Genomic DNA, 14,739 nt, shown 5'->3' with positions numbered 1-14,739 from the left:
AAAGGCATTTGCCACAGTCATTTCTTTTTTCTGAAGAAGCATCATCATAGGCAAAGTTCTCACTAAGACAGAGCAATTCTAGAATAACCAAGCTACAGAGTAAACTCTCCCTTCAGTCCTCACATCATGGGCCAGCTTCAGATGTTTACTTCAGCTACTTAGCATGAGCCACAGAAAAACTTGTAAGTGTTGGTCTGAATTAGGCAAAGAAACTATGTGCACAAGTCCCAGCCATCAGACTACACACTCTCCATATACAGAAATATTCAGCACTTTTCTGAAGGCCTAAGCAGGCCTTCAAAATAACCCACCCCATCAAAAGTTTTTTCTTCTGCCACAAAACACACCTTCTGTCAAAAAAAACCCCTTCCTTAAGTGGCTTGCACCACTGTTATCACTTCCTATGATAACAGATTCTCCTTCTCTGTTATCTCTAGTCAAGAGTAGCACTAAGCTGAAGTTGCCAAGTGTATGCGCTAAACAATACTTCTGTTCAAACCCTGTCCCAATTTTCACTCCTCTTTTAAAGACATGCTTTATTAGATATCTTCCTTACTACTCTGCAATTCATGTAGTTCTAGCAAAGCAAAATAAGCTAATTTCAAGTTATTTTGCTATCCAGAATTTGCATGTTAATTAAACAGAAAATAATATTCAAACCCTTACAGAAGCTTTATGAGTTTTTGAAACTGGAGGCATTTCTACCGATCACAAATTGCTGCAAAAGCATGACAACTACTTCAACTAAAGATTCTTTCTTTCTTTTTTCTCCATGTAAATGAACAGCCACAACAACAAAATAAGTTTACATCTTTGCAATCAAGCTTTTAACGCTCTGAAGGGTAAAACGCTCGTGTCACCCCCAGCTACGTTTCAATGTAAAGTCATCTTTCAAAAAGGTTAAGTTTGCATACAGCAATTCTCTCAGGTTCTTTGGTTCTCTAAAATTTATTGTCAAAGACTCACACCCTCAATAAAAGAGATCAGAACCTTTAAAGGTCTCTCCCATTGGGTCAGGAGACATCTGAAGTTCTAAAATGGTTTAGCTGAAGCCTCTTCTTTTTCAACCATGCTACTGCAAAGCCAAAGAAAACCTCTAGTTTTAGTTGTGCTGTCCCTACCATCCAACACAGAACTGACCTGATGAGTATTCTATCACTGAACAATCTGGAAGAACAAAAGATATCCATACAGTTTATAATTTATCTTCTTGCCTCATGTTTTAAAAAGAAATGTAGCAACTAAATTTTCCTGTAGAACACTGAGAAAAGAACAAGGTCTTCTGTCAAACCTGACGACTTCCAGAAGTCTTAGGAGTGCCTAGGCATGAGAAGTGTACAAATTGCAATGGTCAGTTTTTTAACCATTTAAAGCCAAAACATTCTCTACTACAGCCACAGTCCTAACACCTAGCTTTACAGAGACTTAGCAAAAAACAAACAAACAGACAAAAGAGAAAAATGAAAATCCACTTTCATTTGTACTCAGGGCCCAAGCCCTTTGTTTTACATAAGGATCTAGAATGTCAGCAGACCTGGGGGGGACACTGGTATTCTAGACATCCCAACCACTGCACTTTATCATACGATCACCTCTTCTACATATACACACAGTTCACAAGCAACAGGCATTATATCACTTCTGTGGGTCAAATACAGATGTCACAACAATCAAAGTTAGTAAGTTCTTTAAATAACATTATCAAGATTTCTTATCCAAAATAAGTTTTTGTTCTGGCACTGTACCAAAATGTAGAGTAATAAAAAAGAACCCCAACATTATTTCATAACATGAAATAACTTTGTATTTGAAGGTAAACCATAACCAGGTTTCTTCTGCTTGAAATCCTACACACTTTAGTGCCTAATGGTTCTGCTAAACGGTACTGATCATGTAGCAGAAAGCTTGAGAAACGCTAATCTCTTGCCCTTTTGCAAGGTTCAAAGTCCAAAAGCTGAAGTGTGAGTTCAGTAACATCATCATCTCAGTCAGCATACATTACATAATGAGGAATTATTTTCCAATTTGGAGTCTTCACAAGGATCTGAAGAAGCAGCAGTAGAAAAAGGCAGAAGTTCTGCCATATCCTGAGCATATAAAGCAGAGAAACAGTTCTCTATATCAGATGTTTCCCTGACTACGTTTACCCAAAATATGAAAGGAGGTGACTGTGTAAGAGTTGATAGCACCACATAGGGCATCATCATCAGTTGCCATGTAGTAATCACTGCTCAAACACACAGAGTAACAAAAAACAAAACAAAATGCATGCCAAGTCTCAATCATGTTTATTTATAATAAGGTCTCCAAATATTTCTCCTGTTCTCTCCTCCACCTAGCAGGACAGAATTTACTCCTAGTACTAAAAACATAAGTAAAAGGAACTTCCTCAGAAGTTATTGATGCACTGTCACTATTGCACTGTTTTATCCACACATTTTGAACAGAATAACCACATTAGAATGGAAGGGGGGGAAAAGGCACATAGAGTACATTAACTTGTGCAAAGCTAAATATCTGCACAATTTGCCTTTATCATTTTACAGCTGTAATTCCACTTAAGCTTTGCTGCAAGATTAAAGGGTGTTTATTCTCAAAAGTTCCCACTAACAGTTTTTTCACACAGCAGAACAACCTACACCATTCTTAAGAATTGGCCAAAACAAATGTACTCATTTTACGATTCTACCAAAATAAACACATCAGTAAAAGACATAAACTGCTGACAGTTATTCCTCTACAAAAACTATGTTTACATCAAGGCTTAAAGTATAATCTCTTGGGGGCAAGAACCTTATCTTCATAGTCGTCTGCAAACCTCTCAACAGACTGTCAGCACTTAAAAAATAAAAACCTGGGTAAGAAATTAAAGTTGACCAGCAGGCTTGGCATTTTCTCCTCAATAGGCCTCACCCGTGTATGAATTTTGTTTAGGATACAGGGCACACCTGCAAAACATGCCCGAATTCTTGTAGAACACTTATGCACACAAACAAAATACACTTTTATAGGATCCCAGAAGGGGTAGTGTGTATGTCTCAAACACCAACAGCTGGATGGCTGTGGAGCCAACCAACCATTGCTGGTACAAAACAGACAAAGGATTGTTGGTACTAACACTCCCAAAAGAATGGGATGTGACTGGAGAAGGGGCCATGCAGAGCTAATGATTGCTTTTTCTTTCTCTCTGTTGCCCTCTCTTGGGTTCATCTCTTCCTTTCCCTTTCACCCTTTATCCAAACCCCACTGCCATGTGCTTATATACTAGGTCAGAGACTAACATACCAGTTTCAATGCCAAATGTATAATTTACTAACAAAACTCTGTGATTTTTTGGTGGGCCCTCTGACTTTTGTTGTTCCTTTTGACCAATGAGCATTTACAAATCTTGAGTGCCTCCTTCCTCTCAAGTGTGGGACATCACAACTTCCCAAGTGTAAACATGGTGAAAAGAATAAAAGCATTACCCTGCCAACATACAGAGAGGGGGAAAGACAGAGTTAATTACATGAAGCTAAAAAGCAAACTCTTCAAAACTTCCAGAAGGGAAAGAATCTAGATAAAGATGTCACCCAAAATAGTTAAGTGGGGGAAGAAGCTCCTAGATTTCAGTGAGAGCCTCTTGAAGAGAGATAAAAGTATCTCACAGCACTGAAGTAGCTTGAAGAAAAGAGACACATCACTTTTTCTATGAGTTAAAAAGTGAACACCTAGAATAATATCATGAGCATAAAATAGACAACAATCAAATGAAATGGCCACTCACACCTAAACTCTCCATTTAGCAAATGCTTTCAAACAAAACACATTGATCCAAGCACAGGAATGAGGAAGATCACTGTTTTCTATGGGTTTGGTTCCTTCACATGTGGCTCACCTTACCAGTCAATTCCCAGCCACACCAAGACTCAACACAGGACAATCACAAGCCATAGCCAGAGATCACAGAAACAGCCTATTCACGCTCCACAGTTTCCTTGTTTTCAAAACAACAAAACTGAAATACAAGTTAAAATGACAAAACAGCAAGACCATCCAAAGCAGAAAACCAAAGCTAGTTCAACTTTTAGATACTGACAACACACAGAATATAACTTTAGTGAGCCCAAGAATTTATAAAACTGATGTAAATGGAAGTCCTTCATTTGTGGTCAAAATAACAAGCTACAGAAGAAAAAAACCACTGTAGTAATCTTTAAATACAGTTTCACATGCTTAACTTCGCTTTTTCTACAAGGTTTTAATACAAGCAATCTTCCCAATCATCTTTGCAGTGCCTTTAGAGAAAACCTTTCTTTTTTTCATTAGTTCACTATTACTAATACTCCAGTATTGCAGAAGCCCTTAAAAAAATTTTTTAAAACTGACAACTAAGGTAAACGTGCCATGTTTACCAGACTCTCAGTTTAAGGTCTACCCAATAACACTTTAATTATTTAAAGCTTTATGAATCATCAAGAGGGGATAGAGGAGAAAGCACTTAGTAAAATTACCACTGACTTTTGAATTAAGTTGCTCTGTTCATCTTAATTTTCTTTGAGGCAGTAGCAGCTCAGCTGAATGCAAACCTACAAAAAATTATTATAAACATATTAATTTCAACATTTAAATTTTATCCACAGAAATATTTAATCGCCATACAAGGAAGGGAACTGCAATACATCTAAAAATAACATATAAGATTAGCCACTTGACCACTAGATTTTGTTTTGAATTCTTCCAAGACGTTGGAGTGTTTTTGTAGTGCTATACTTGCAGACCAGCCATACTCAGTCATTCCCATTATAGAATAAGAAAACACATTGAATCCAAATGTAAAATATCAACACAGTAAAAAGCTAGTCTGCATAGACAGTAAAATGCTTTTTGGTAAAAATTACCTGGCTTTCACAAGTGACAAAGAACAGTGGAAAGAAAGAAAAAAAAAGACTAAAAAACCACCTAGATTAGTACCACCTTGATGCTGCATAAACATCTAATACAAATAGGAAGACTGAGACATACAAACCATCCAGCAGACTTGTTCAGATGTACCTAACAGCTCATTGCTAAAATTACAATATCAACATGAAGATTAAGTTCCGTATGGATTTAGTCTAGATGTATCTAGACTAAATAAATCTCCCATAAAAATCCTACCTACACGCTTCTCCTTGTACGTGTATTCTTCAAATTCATAAAGAAGTATTCCATTAATTATAAAAAGCAGCAAGTAAAAATTAACAAGCTCATTTCGAGGTTCTCGAAAACAAACCCCAAACAAACACGTCTAGGCAATAAACACTACCATTTCAACTGTTCTATTGATAAAAGGTTTATTGAACTGTAAATGGATTTATGAACACTACAACACTTACCTAATTCAAGAGGACGACACAAGGTGTTAGTACTGTGAGATCTGTATTTTTGCACCTTGTTTACCTTGAGATAATATCCCGAGTTCCCGTTGATACTACATTCGTAGCACTCTGACATAAATTTGACCTCACAGAAATCAGCTATCCATCCTTCTTTTTACAGATTCAGCAAGGCTATTTACAAAGTTTGCCAACGGTCTGTTTTAAAAATCTTTTCTTGTCTCTGACAGCTTCTTGTCTTGTCTATTCCATGTAAATATCACTATAAGAGGCATCAGCTCCAGATAAAATATATGCACGTTTTACACCACAAACTGTGAAGCCAAAAATCCAACTTTCACATACGAACTGTAGAACATTTCCCAGCTTCAGGTAACAGAGGCGTTTGTAAACAACAGCTATCTCGATACCTCCATACTGCTTATTGGCAACAACATTTTTCAGCAAAACTACTACATAAAATATAAAGGAAAAAATAATAAACAAACGTCTGTTTGATTCTTCATTTAGAAAATGGGTCTCACTGCAAAATGGAAGAAGGTTATGTCAAAAAATCTAAAAAATGAGGTAAAGGGGAAAAAAATATCTGCCATGAAACTTTTCAGCAATGTCTACACAGTGAGTCAGGCCACATTTAACCTGGAGCCAGTTAACAAAACTGGTTATGCCTATGACTCAGCCAGAATGCTGCCTAGAAGTAAGCGTACCTAAAAACAACAAAGCACGTTATTTTGGCAGCTGAAGTATTCAGAATTTGATAAATTTAGCAATGTATCCATGCCATGAGGACAAAAGAGCCCAGGGTGATGTGCTCGGCACTGACTGAAGAAAAAAATCTCACGACTTCTTCAATTCTCTTCTCAGATGCCTACTGATTGTTTGAGAAGCCTTTTCAGGACGCACCACGCAAAAATAATCCCAGAACAGTGTCCGGTGTTTCTCCCCTTTCACAGGAAGCAACTGCTGCAGGTCAGCGTGAACCTTTTTTTCTCCTCTACCAGCTGGAGCAAAAGGCTGTAAAACATCCAGGATTTCCTCTGTCGTTCACGCCGCCTACGGTAAAAAGAAGCAGAATAATCAGTGTTCCTTTACGAAATCTGGACCAGTGCTAGACAAACACAAAACAACAATACCCCACAAACCTGAATCTTAAAAACAGAAACAAACAGAAACCTGGATATTAAAAAGCAAACACGGATGCCAAACCCGAGAGCGGAAGCCTCGGTTACACCTCCACTCACATCCCGGAGAGGGCGGCGGGGATGTTTGACGGAGAGCGCAGCCTATCAGCGACACCCTTCTTCTGTTTCTCATTCCCGAAAGAAAAACGGCAGGAGAGGGATGACGAGAAAGGGAGGGTGGGCTTGGGGACGAAAGAGAAAAAATAATCCAGAGGGGAAGAAAAGGGTCATTTCTCGTTTTACTGGGAAAGGTGAACAGCTGTCCAGAAGGCACCGGGCGGGAAGCGCTGACCTGGGCCCGGGACACCTCCCGCGGGAGCAGCTGGAACCCCGGCGCGGCCGGGGCCGCCTCTCTCGGCCCGGGGGGGGGGGGGGGGGGGGGCACAGACTCCCGCTCCCGGGGCACGGCTTCTCGCTGCGGCCCCGCCGCCCCGCTCCTGCCGCGGGGAGCGGCTCCCTCCCCCCTCGCTGAGGGCGGGCCAGGCGGCGCGGCGGGGGAGGGACCGGAGCAAAGCGGGGCGGCTCGGCTGCTCCGCGGCTGCTGTGCCCGTATCCCGGGGACGTCCCGGGGGTATCCTGGTGGTATCCGAAGGTTATCCCAGGGGGTATCCTGGTTGCTCCTTCCGGGGCACCCCCGGCGGCCGTCGCTCCCCCCTCCGCTCGCCACCCGCGCGCACACATGCACAGCCGCGCGCGCACACACGCAGGCGCGCGCACACACAGCGCGCTCCCCTCGCCCGCTCAAAATGGCGCCCCTCGGCGCCGCCGTGCCCCCCGCGCGCGCCCTCGCGCCAGCCTCGCGAGAACCGCCGCGCAACAAACACCCCCACCCTTCGCCCCCCCCCACGGCGTGAGCCCCGGGGGAGGGGCGGGCGGGGCTGCCCGGGGCCGCCCCCGCCGTGACGTCACGGGAACGATCCCGAAGGTTCTGCGCGGGGCCGGGAATCCCCAGCGCGCTCTCCGCCCCGCCCCCGCCGCGGGAGTCCCCGGTGCCGCCGTCATTCACCGGATGTTGGCGCAGCCCCCACCGGCGCCCGCGGCACGGACGCTGCAGTATGTTCCGGCGCCGGAGCGCTCCGAGGCCGGTAACAGCACCAACAACCACCATTTAATACAACAACAAAGTATCGGCAGATGAACCGACAGAAATAGCTGGCTTTGCTAATTACAACGTTTCCCTCTGCATCCAATAAAGTATGGAGATTTTCCTTGGCCCTCCTTTTGTTGTTAATTTATTTGTAAAAACTCTTAATTATCTTTCACAGTAGTGGCTAAATTGAGTTCTAGCAGAGCTTTTACCTTTCTAATTTTGACTCTACGTGACCTAACAACACCCTTGTATTCTTCCTGAGTACTTCTTCCAAAGGTCAAAAACTCTTTTTTACCCTGAGTCCCAGCAAAAGCTCCCTATTCAGACAGGCTGGTCTTTCTCCCTGCTGGCTGTCTTTCAGCACATGGAGACAGCCTGATCCTGCGCCTTTAGTATCTCCTTCTTAAAGTATATCCAGCCTTCCTTGACTCCTTTCTTATTAAGGACTCTTTCCCAAAGAACTGTTCGAACCAGTGCCCCGAAGGGGCCAAAGTCTGTCCTCTGGTAGTCCATGGTGGAGGTTTTGTTGACCCCCTTTCTTCTTTCACCAAGAACTGAAAACTATCAATTCATGGTCACTATGCCCAAGACAACCTCCAACCACCACATCACCCACCAGTCCTTTTCTGTTCACAAACAGCAGGTCCAGTGGGGCATCTTCCCTTGCTGCTTCACACACCTGCTCTGCCAGGATGTTACCTTCTATGAAGGTAACACTTTAGGAACCTCCTAGACTGCCTCCTCTCTACTGTGTTGAGTTTACAGCAGACATCTGGCAAGTTAAAATCTCCCACAAGAACAAGGGCCAGTGATCATGATCGTGAGACATCTGCCAGCTGCTTGCAGAATGCTTTGTCTGCTTTTTCATTCTAGTTGGGTGGTCTACAACAGAATCCCACCAGGACATCTGCCTTGTTGGCCTTCCCTCTGATTCTTACCTATAGGCACTCAAACTTATCACTATCCTTGATCTCTGTACAATTGAAACATTAATGTACAGAACCACACCACCACCTACCTCTCCTTTCTTGCCTAATAGGATGATCTGTGAGACTGTCCTAATTACAGGAGGCAGGACCAGTTTATCACTATGTGGTATAACCAAAACGAGAACTCCTGGTGGTCTAGTGAACCTAAGACGACTGAAGGCCCACACCAAGATCTTAAACCATCTTGTCCAGGAGCTGCTTTATGCTGATGACGCTGCCCTTGTTGCCCAAACAGAAGCAGCTCTGCAGCATTTAACATCCTGCTTTGCAGACGCTGCTGAGCTCTTTGGGCTGGAAGTCAGCTTAAAGAAGATTGAAGTTCTCTACCAACCTGCACCTCAGGAAGCCTTCCATCATCCCCATATCACCATTGGCCAGTCAGAGCTCAGATCAGTCCAGTAGGTACCCTCATCTCCTCGGATGGTAAGATTGACGGAGAGGTAGACAACAGGTTAGCTAAGGCATACAGTGCTTTTGGAAAACTCCATAAAAGAGTATGGCATGATAAACACTTGAAGAAAAGCACAAAGATCAGTGTTTACAAAGCCATAGTGTTGTCTACTCTCTTGTATGGTTCCGAATCATGGGTCGTCTACCGCCACCACCTGCATCTCCTAGAATGCTTCCATCAGCGCTGCCTCCGTACAATCCTAAACATCCACTGGTCAGATTATGTGACCAATACATCTGTTCTAGAACAAGCAGCAGTCACAAGTATTGAGACCATGTTGCTGAGAACACAGCTGCGTTGGGCAGGGCACGTCTCCAGGATGAAGGACCACCGCCTCCCTAAGATCTTGCTTTATGGTGAACTTGCCACTGGCTGCTGCAAGAGAGGAGCCCTGAAGAAAAGATTCAAGGACTCCCTGAAACAACATCTCAACCTTGGCCATACTGATCAACATAACTCCCAATCGGGAGGTCTGGAGACACACCATCTATAACGCTGCTGATGCTTTTGAGAACACACGCAGGATCACTCTCGAGGAGAAAAGGCAATGCAGAAGGAATCGTGTCTTGCAGAATACACCATCTAAGGAGTCTTTCTGCTGTGCCTTTTGCAATCGGACATGTCTATCTCGTATTGGCCTCATAAGCCACCAGCGTGCTTGTCACAAACATGGATAGAGCCTTCCCAAACTTTCATTCGCGAAGCCCGGCCATGATACATGAGAATACAAGATACTTTTGTGACTATAGTACACACTCAGATTGTTAATTAAGCAGATAATAAAGAAAAATATGGAAACATACTTAATTTCTTACTATTACACATTTTTGTGTCACTGCATGAAGACGTACAAATACTTAACCTTATACTAAAACCCAGTGTGGCCAATATCAATCTCAACTAAAGGATCAGGCAGAAAGCCAAAATCAAAATTTTCATAGAACAGGTTTAAATCTGATTAATACACATTTGATCCAGAAAGCTTCTGATGCAGTGAGCCCAATATTTAAAAACAAGAAAGCAAATGGCCATCTAATGTTAGTAATAAAAACCCAACTCTAATGTATGTTCTTCTAAACAAAGGAGTATTTGTACAATCAGTTCGCAAACACAGTGAGAATTCCTCAGTACAAGCACAGTTTTAATGAACAGTCCTTATTTCAAAGTCTTAAATATCTTTCAGCTGCATGTTCACAATATGAACATTTCAAGCAGCCAAATTAAAAGAATGGAAGCATTGTACAGAAGTGCATGGCAATATCTGGTCATTATTATTTGCAGTAACACGATGAAAACTAGTAGAAAGTGTATAGGCTTGTCTATTTTTATGTATTATCCCTTCTAGGAAAGGAAGGTACGATGACTTTTCCAATTGATTTAGGATTTCAGTGGGTCTGTCTACAGAAATAAGATAACAGGATTTGACTGTATTAAATAATCCACCATTATTATTTCCACTGTATGATGTATAACCTCTAGTTACTTGATTTTTCAATAATTCTGAGCATCTCTGTGTCCTATGCATTTAACACAATAAGCAAGTACTGAACAGGTCTGAAAATTAAAATGTAAGTTGACTCTTTTTTCTGAAGAACTTTCATATTAAAATTACCACTGACTTTGATGGTAGCAAAATTCTAGGCAAAGGCTTCAATAAAGCTGTAGTTAACATTCCATATTTTGAAGTAATACCACAGTATTGATTTTGAATGTCACATAAGTACATATTTGACCTACGTTATTGAAATTAATCGTTTTATCTCATTCAAGATAATGGTGTTTCTATCTCAAAGAATCAGTATCTTGGTGACACAAGTGAAAAGCCAGGATAAGAACTCAGAGGCCATGCTTCTGTTTATACTAATTAGAGATTAAAACATTATTTAGAATCAAGCTTTTAAAAGAGTACCTCCTCCATTTCAAGTTTTTTCACATATATTGTAACTGAAAATAGCCTGATTAGTAGCTTTTTTCCCCTTTAACAATAAGAGCACCGTTCTCCAAAAACGCATTTCAGAAACATTGTGCAGTATTAAACTAAGGGCTATTTGAAGCTATTTTAAGTAGTATTCTTTTCATGTAATGAAAGCTAATAAATTGAGGTTAAAAGGGTGCAGCTGTTTTTCAAATATGTCCCAGATGAATGTTGCCTAAATTATATTTATTCTGTTGAAGGATAAAGTCATGGTATACAACTTCTCCAAAATAATACGTGTATGTAAGTCCTAAATGTACTTAATTTCTACTCTATTCCACCCAGAAAAGTGAAGCAACAGCAAGTGAATATTGACTGTTCTAAATTTTATAAAGAACTCAAAATAATCACAAGAAACTGTTTAGATGAAAAGGAACAAGTTGGAGGAATTATGAACTGAACGTTCAATACCAAGTGACCAATTTTCCTAAGATGTTTGTCCTTACCCTACCCTTTTCTCTATAAAGTGAAATTCCTGTGTTTTCCCCAAAAATTAACCTTGCTAAGTTATGAACTAAAAGCAGACATCAAGAGACCAGATGACTAGCATGATGTTAGGATCTTGTACATACCTAAATAAAAGCAGATCTCATTTTAATAGTTTTGTTTCCTAGCCAAATCTATTTGCTTTATCCCTTTTTTCCTTTAAAAAAATCTGTATTGGCATGAACTTGTGCCAATTTTATTTTTATTTCCTCCATTTTTTAATTACTAATTTAGAAACTTTTCTCATCCAAGTTGGGGACCCCTGGTGCTCTAGTGGTTAGGATGCAGCACTCACCGCTGCGGCCTGGGTTCATTTCCTGGTCAGGGAAACTCCCCTGGGCAGATGGAGCTCGTCAGCCCTGTAAGGCCATCCATCCAAGAGAAGGTCACTCTAAACAAACCTACATCCTGAGGACCTCACTGACACTGTCCAAGCTCGCTCGGCCCCAGCAGATGAACCTTAGGATTAAAGGGTGGGCTCAGCTCAGCACACACTGTGTCTCACCTAAAAAATCCACTGCGCAGGCTCAAAGGGTAAAGACCTTTCCCAAATCTTTGTTCACGAAGACTGGCCATACTACTCATCCAAGTGAAGTGACAAAGAACATTTTTGTAAGGATTTGCTGCAAGTTTTGTCCACCACCCATGTGCATAGTAGGGTTTTTTTTAAATATGTGTATCTTTGTGAACTTTTTGATAGACAGTGATGATAGTTATTGTAAGCTTGGTAATTTAGGGTACTGAGGGAGTTGCTGGAAGTCTCCATCATTTATCATCAGTCCTTGCTAAATGAGGACATCCCAGACAAAGAGATGTTGGCAAATGTGATGCCAATCCACAAGAAGGACCAGGAGGAGGATCTGGGGAACTATAGGCCTGTCAGCCTGACCTCAGTGCCTGGCAAGGTTATGGAACACATCATCTTGAGTGCGATCATGCAGCACACACAGGAAAACCAAGGGATAAGACCCTTGGTTTTAGGAAGGGCAGGTCCTGCCTGAGCAACCTGATCTTTTAAGATCAGGTGACCCACTTAGTGGATGAGGGGAAGGCTGTGGATGTTGTCTACCTGCACTTCAGCAAAGCCTTTAACACCATCTCCCACATCATTCTCCTGGAAAAGTTGGCAGCCCACGGCTCGGACAGGTGCAGCCTTCATGGCTAAGAACTGGATTAAGAACTGTCCGGATGGCCAGGTCCAGAGAGCGGTGCATGGTGCCATATCTAGTTGGCAGCTGGTCACTAGTGGTTTTCCCCGGGGCTCAGTAATGGGTAGATCCACATTCCAAGATGATGGCCCTCCGAAAACTGTGGGGAGGGGTGATGAGGGGTTTTTTTTCCTCTCCTCCAAAACAGACACTTCATTATTGCCCTAACTCAGGCAAGGTGTATGTTGGAGGAGTCCGAGGTTCACTTTGTTTTCAGCCTGGTCACCTGGCTGTTTCTGGTCCTGGTTTGCCTCCGCTTGCCTGTGCCCTGCTCTGCCCCCAGCCCGGACCTGCTCAGATTTTGCTTCAAAGAGGCTTGACCCACCTGTGGATGAACTTTTTGGGGAGGACATCGTCCTTTCCCTCCTCCGCTCCTGTGCTGGCAGCGGCTTGTGCCCATCGACAAAGGGGAGGGAAATCCCAGCCACAGTGAGCCGCAGACAGCGTGAGTTTCATGGGAAGAGCCCTCTTTTCCCCCTTTTTTCCTCTTCCCCTTCTCAGTGTGTGGGGCAAGATCTCCATTTTTGGGTTCTCCCGCTTACCGGGGCTCCACGTGGCGACTGCCAGAGCCCGACAGCGCCCCCTGCTGGCCAACACCGAGCACTGCAGGCTCTGCTCCTCCAGTGATCCAACAGCGCCCCCTGCTCACCATGGTTAGAATTGCGCCAAAAGGTGGAAAGTACCGAACTGTTTCCTTTTTGAAGGGGATTTTCGGATACAGGATTATTGTTTGGTTGGTTTTGTGTTCTGTTGTTGTTCTGCCAATACACATATATCCTTTAATAAAGGGCTGTTATTTTTTCTTTCTCCATACTTCCTCAATTGGAGCCTCTTAATTTTGGATTTACAATTGCTTAGAGGGAGGAGTTTGGTCTTGCTCATAACTCATCCTCCTTAGCAAAACACTTCAGTCTCATTAAACTGAGACAGGAGGGAACAAAACTGAGAAAGGTTAAGGAACATTAGTGGGTTATAATGGCATTCCAGACCAGTCAAAAGTAGAAAAGATTAAATCTGCTTTCTTAATTTTTGAGTGGAAAGGATTGAATTTTCCTTCTTAATATTTATGTGCAGTGTGTTCTGACATAGCCTGTCTGTCTCTAACTGATCATTTTTACCAGGTAACTTTGAAAAAAGGCAAAGGCCGATCAGGTGTAAGAGACTAAAGTACTGATGAAGCTGCTGTGACTGTTACAATTTTCCTAAAATGTATGTTTCCGCAAAGTCTTGCAATTTTTATGTTGTCATCATCTTACCCCAGGTAAGTACGGCCATTGAAATTTTGGCCAGAAGCAGAAACATCACTCCAAAATTAAAAGCATCAGTCTTCATAGCCCAAGATGAAGAAATTAAGCAAAAAACAGCCCAGTCCCACTTTATGTGTACAGGACAAAAAGTACCACTAAGAATCAGGAAGAGTGTGGCCAGCAGTTCGAGGGAGGTGATCCTCCCCCTCTAGCTGGCCCTAGTAATGCCACATCTGAAGTGCTGTGTCCAGTTCTGGGCTCCTCCGCGCAAGAAAGACAAGGAGCTATTGGAGAAGGTCTATCTGAGGGCAACAAGGATTATGAGGGGTCTGGAGCATCTCTCTTATGAGGAGAGGCTGAGGGAGCCGGGCCTGTTTGGTCTAGAGAAGACACAGAAGATCTCATTAATGCATACAAATATCTCAAAGCCAGGTGCCAAGGGGATGGTGCCAGACTCTTTTCAGTGGTTCCCAGCAACAGGACAGGGAGCAAGGATCATAAACTAAAACACAGGAAGTTTCATTTCAACATGAGGAAGAACTTCTCTACATTGAGGGTGTCAGAGCACTGGAACAGGCTGCCCAAGGAGGTTATGGAGTCTCCCTCTCTGGAAACATTCAAAACCTACCTGGACGTGTTCCTGTGTCATCTGCTCCAGGTGACTCTGCCTTGCAGTGGGGTTGGACTGGATGATCTCCAGAGGTCCCTTCCAACCCTAACAATTCTGTGAAATGGAGCAGATATTACTTACATGT

The 14,739-nt window shown here is 42.6% G+C and overlaps 1 protein-coding gene across 7 annotated transcripts in view; it reads right to left on the bottom strand.

Annotated features, from left to right (window-relative positions):
• GPBP1 (GC-rich promoter binding protein 1) overlaps nt 1–6,966 on the bottom strand; it is a 46,402-nt gene extending 39,436 nt beyond the window's left edge. Inside the window, exons 1-4 of one of the 7 annotated variants that reach the window (XM_027634914.1) lie at nt 6,531–6,777; nt 5,358–6,410; nt 4,501–4,568; nt 3,878–3,997 (exon numbers count right to left, since the gene is read on the bottom strand). The gene's annotated coding sequence lies outside the window, so the exon portion shown is untranslated. The other 6 variants (XM_027634911.1, XM_027634916.1, XM_027634910.1 and 3 more) reach the window with 6 other exon arrangements.
• Nucleotides 6,967–14,739: the final 7,773 nt, after the last annotated feature.

This window comes from Corapipo altera, unplaced genomic scaffold (genome assembly GCF_003945725.1).
Source record: "Corapipo altera isolate COAL_440 unplaced genomic scaffold, ASM394572v1 61411, whole genome shotgun sequence".
NCBI classification, from domain to species: domain Eukaryota; kingdom Metazoa; phylum Chordata; class Aves; order Passeriformes; family Pipridae; genus Corapipo; species Corapipo altera.
The sequence above is the reverse complement of the archived record's forward strand: the minus strand, read 5'-3'. Positions and strand labels throughout refer to the sequence as shown.